The 5,640-nt window shown below is 32.1% G+C and overlaps 1 long non-coding RNA gene across 1 annotated transcript; it reads right to left on the minus strand.

Annotated features, from left to right (window-relative positions):
- Positions 1-1,682: 1,682 nt before the first annotated feature.
- Positions 1,683-5,640, minus strand: LOC123563874 (uncharacterized). Its single transcript, XR_006688883.2, has 3 exons — positions 5,576-5,640; positions 4,585-4,659; positions 1,683-3,489 (listed from the first exon to the last, which is right to left on the minus strand). It is a non-coding gene; the product is annotated as an uncharacterized LOC123563874 (long non-coding RNA).

Consider the following 5,640-nt stretch of genomic DNA (forward strand, 5'->3'; position numbering starts at 1 on the left):
ACTGCTTACACCAAGACTTGTTATTTATTTTAACCGTCTTGTCGACTTGAATCATGTTTTTTTACAGGAAGATATTTTGGTTGTTATCGAAACTATCGAAGTCGAACATTTGAAATATGTGTATGACTGACAGCGATAAAACACTTGAATTCTAAGCAGCATTTCAATTTCATTTTTGTACGTCAGCTCCCTAAAAGTGGGGAAGTCTTTCAAAAAGCAAACACGAGCGTATGTTGTACTCGTTTCCTATCATTCCGACTTTGAATAATTTTTATCTTATCTTATCTTATCTCGCCACAATTTACTAAGAATAATTTAACAGAATCATAGAATCCAATTTCATTAGTTAGTTAAACTCCGCAATAACATAGCTAAAATGCTTTTAGACAACTTCCGTGCGGACGAAAGCAAAGTTTAAGATTGAATTTCACTGTCAGGTGTGTTGATGTGTCAGTTATCTTCTTTTTTTGTAGCAGTGTAGGACTGGTACTCTATGATAATATAGCAGAGTTAGAACTTTTGTAAACTTCAAATTATTCTAATACTTTTAATATATCTTTTAATTTATATACATGTACACTGCTATCGAAGATTTATATTAATATATAAAAAATATTCGTTCAAAGATACAACTTGATCAACGGAATATAACTGCAGTATGTCTTCTTCTTGTGAAGTGTTTCCCTTCTCTCCCTTCGATTTATGGCCAAATCGTTTTCAATGCCTAATATCTTTTTTTATTAAAAGGACAAGGTTTGCTTAATGTAGTTCTGCACGTTTGGTTAAAAACATTAGCTCCATATAACCTAGAATTATACGTGGTACAGGTAGCATAAACTTTGTTGGGATTCTTTTTTATCCCGTGCATGAAATGATACACAGTTAACGACAATGTCTTTCTTTATATATATATATTATATATATATATATATATATATATATATATATATATTGATGATCTTTATGAACTAGGTAATATTTGATTTTGTCAATTACAGCCAGAAATCAGTGTGGGTACGGCTTTGTCCTATGCTTTTGCAAATCTAAGATATTTATTTTATTAGAAGCACTGCTTGTAAACAGACACACTATGCTGCCGACTCGTTTATCTACTTCAGGACGTTTGCAAGAGATGCCGCAAAACAATTTTCCAGTGTGGGTATAGTTGTTATAAGCCATTTATTTTAATTTCTTTATTCAGATTTCTACTATTAAAGCCGAGAGAGGTTTTGTCTGCCTTTAAGTAATATTGATGTAATATTGTTCATGTAGACGGGCCAGCTCAGATCTTTAGAGACTTCAATTCATGCTTTTTACGAGAACCACCGATGATTTTAATTCAGTGCCGTGTAGATGCGTTTAAAAATAATGCTCTTTTTTGCGATTAACAACACTTCACTCACGATCGTCTTAAAATAAATTATGTAAAAACTAAAGTTCTAAAACATAGCAAACCTACATCATAAAATCAAACCATTGTAATTGTCAACAATCAATTATTAGCTCCCGTTTAAATACGTTTTAGTCCTTTTCAAAACTGTTTCTATGCATTCCATTTTTTTCTCTTTCACTGAATACACCGTAAAAGTAACTCAAAGGATATTATATACATATATATATTTCCTTTAAGATTTACGTCCGAACAAAATAGATGTAAGTAATGCTCATTGATCATTTTCTATTTGTTTTATTTTTCTTAAGTAACGCATGTAGAAAAGCATACAGTCAATAAGTCTCAAACAGCTAGACATCTACAATATTCTTTTACCATAACAAATTCTATTTGAGTACAAAAAATGACAACAATCGAAGTAGGTTTGTTCCTTTAATCAACAAAGAAAAGGGGAGCAGTGGTCTAGTGGATTAAGTGTCGGCCGCCCAATCCAGGGGTCGTTGGCTCGAGCCCCACTCATATGACACCAGTACTAGTTTTTCTAGGAAGCGGACTCGAGAGTGGTTCCAATAAGCTTGAAGATTTCTTCACAATCGAGCTAAAACAAATTAGTATATACCTATCAACAACGATCTATAACAAATCTCTACATAAATTAGTTTTCGCTTTTAGGAGCCAATTCTAAAAAATTTTATTGAGCCGACAGCTGAAATCCTAACTACTACATAAATTATGCATGTATTAAGCAGTGGAACTAAAAATACAAACTTCTAGAAGGAACTATCTCTTTTAGATATATGTATAGATAACTGCATCAAAGTACAAGAACTGAAAAAAATAATATATCAATTTCTGAGAAAGAGGTATTTGAGCTGAAAAAAAAATGATCCCGGGTAAAATATTTGGAAAAACTGGAGACAACTCCGCTAAGACTTTATGGTAGGCTTAGTTGGCTATTGACCTAGAACCTCATGCAAACTATGCACCTTTTACCTCAAATGAGGGAAAACGCATGCGTAATAGCCACATGACTTTGCAATCTGAATAGAAAACTATGTAAAGATCTAATAAGAAAATGCCCTTGTGAAAGGGGGACATTTTCTGTGGTGAAATTTGTCAACAAACAAACGATTTGTTTCAAAAAGTCAAAACCCAAAGAATTTCATAAGGTGAAATATGTTGAAAAGGCTACTGTTGGAAAGAGAACAATCTCAACTACCCATACATATGCATCAAAGTAACGGAAAAATATCTAGAAATATGAGGAAATCGAAAAGATCAATTTCAGGTCTGCTAGATGCATAACTGTGTAATCATGCATAGCATTTAACATAGATGGTTTACTTTTCCTTTGCACTGATATAACATGGACAGGATGAGGATTAACAAACGGTGTTCACTCAGCAATTTCTTTATATAAACGGATTGTTTCCCTCGTGTAAAGAAGGCTTAGTGTAAGTCTCTACATGTATTACAAATAAAATGATATAGCTTCATTAATCCCGACATCTATTCATTAAATATTCATTTATTCTTTTTTCGTCACTTTTGGGAATTATTAGATCATTTATACACATACCCTGTAACTTAATATTGCTTTCAATGTGGCTCTTTTTCAGTGGTAGAAATGCATGTGCACTGAACAAACCTTCTTATGCATCACTTTTTTATGCCATTATAACAAATCGTCCTGAATTCAGTCCACCTATATTTCAATATAATAAAATTAACATTTTAATCGTAACTGTATGATGTTATTATAAATTATTTTCATTTTATGCCTCTACAAATTTTAAAATGTCACAAAAATATACTTAATTTAAATTTGGCTAATTTCACAGAATTTGTCTAAGTCATTCAAATTTATTTTTGTAACATACCATTTATACATTTGATATATAAAATGGTAAAAATTTGGTAAAAAGTTCAAAATTAAATAAATGAATTATCTATCCAAATAAGACTGTTATGATCTAACAACAGGTCTTAAAACACCATTGTTAACAGTTGTATTTGACTGTGTCGTTTTTGTATGCTAAATTTTATCATCGTGTCGCTATTCCTGGCATCATATTTTCTTCCATCATAACCGTTTCCTGAAAATAGTAAGGCAACCCTGAAGTATGGTTTATGATACTGTACATCAATTATCAGGATACAATGTACCTGCTCTTGCTTACAAATGTCCGTTATACATATCAAATATCAAGATACAATGTACCTACTCTTGTTAAGAAATGTACGTTTTTGTTTGTATATCAAATATCAGGATACAATGTTCCTACTCTTGTTTAGATGTTTCATTTGATATCAACCTATTAGCATGTGTGTATAACTTTTTTCTTTTCAAGGTACCACTTTAATTTCTTTTTTAAAAATAAAGTAACGTCTAAGAATAAGTGAAAAACAAAATAAAATAAGCACTATGTGTCTTATATGTACTACTTAAAATCGTTTGTTATTTTTTAATGTACTGCATTCTACATCAAGGTTTATACTTTTTAATTTGTCAGTGTCGCTATAAACAAGAAGCTTAAATGAGAAGAAAGCAGAATAACAACTTGTTTTCAATAGATCTATGTGTGAGTGTGTTCAGGTTCAACGTTTTTTTCAACAATTTTTCAGTCATATAAACGACTGTCAATAGATCTGATCATTTGGAATAAAATCCAAAAGGGTTGGTAAGTATGTAACTATGCGATTCTGCTTTATTGGCTGTTTTGAATATTTTGAAATTTCGCATGTTGTATTTAGTATTTGTATCAACAGTGCGTAACATTTGTTAATATTTACGATGGTGGCATACCAGTTTACTTTAGATATATGAGCCGTGCCATGAGAAAACCAACATAGTGGGTTTGCGACCAGCATGGATCCAGACCAGCCTGCGCATCCGCGCAGTCTGGTCAGGCTCCATGCTGTTCGCTTTTAAAGCCTATTGGAATTGGAGAAACTGTTAGCGAACAGCATGGATCCTGACCAGACTGCGCGGATGCGCAGGCTGGTCTGGATCCATGCTGGTCGCAAAGCCACTATGTTGGTTTTCCCATGGCACGGCTCATATGTATAGAATGAATAGATATCGAATCAATAGAGCATATTCAGAATGAGCTGTTCAAATGCTTAGAAAGCAAGTCAATAGAATGAGGAAAACAGTAAAAACAATGTTAATTGAAAGATTTTGTTCATACCTGATGTTACAAGTTCGGATTTGGGAATATGTAGAACCCGCATTCTTGTGTCATCCAAAACATCAATTTGAGCTCCTATAAAACAAACAAAATAAGTTTGGAAGGTCTAACTTGACCGGTCAATATTTGAAACATTTTGATATGTAATTTTATATGTATAGACTACATTACATTCAAGTTTTAGTCATCGACGATATTGCATGTATATACATGTTAGAGTAGGCAAGGTAATACAACTTGTGACGTGCCGTACGATCTGTTTATAAATGAGATATTTTGATCAAACATATATTGTGTTTCATAATCAGAAGAAATTATCTTAGTAGTGATAATTACTTAGAAATTAGTTTTTGTTTATTTTCTCAAGTGTGGTCTCCCTTTGACCGTAACCTAAAGAATTTATGCATTGATGCCTGATCAGATAGGTCACACTATGCATAAAAAACGTATCTGAGGCAAGATTTGTCTGCAATTACGGTTTTAACAAAGTTCTTAAAAGCTCCATTTATTAAAATAAGAAGACTTTGACAAAGTACACATTTGTAAAAGAGTTTATTTTTAGAAATCAGTTTTGAAACTTATCATCATTTTTTTTTTAAAAAACTTTAATTCGTGTCTAGTAGTTAGATCTAATGTTTGCAAATGAAACAGCCAAAGAAGTGAATGTATGCACGACATTATCAAAATGCATAAAAAGTGATATAAATGTTATGGACGTGCTGGTATAAAAGTCAATTATTATAACCGCACTATATAGTTAACTGAATGATGCGTCTTTGAAGAAAATAACTATTGTTTATTAGCATATGCGTAAACAATACTTTCTTTCACATTTATCGAATTATAAATGTATTTGATATCAAAATGATGTTCTTCAAAACATTGTCAGAAATTTATTAATGCTTTAAAGAGAATTGGAATGTTGCAGGGATATAAAGGAAAAGGTAGATACTAATCATCAAACAAAAGTTGCAACTGTGTAAACACATACCGTTTTGCCCTGCCTCTGTGTTTGCCCCTAGTACACGCCATGTTGGTTTGCTACTTGAACACTCT

The sequence above is a fragment of the Mercenaria mercenaria genome, chromosome 2 (assembly GCF_021730395.1).
Source record: "Mercenaria mercenaria strain notata chromosome 2, MADL_Memer_1, whole genome shotgun sequence".
NCBI classification, from domain to species: domain Eukaryota; kingdom Metazoa; phylum Mollusca; class Bivalvia; order Venerida; family Veneridae; genus Mercenaria; species Mercenaria mercenaria.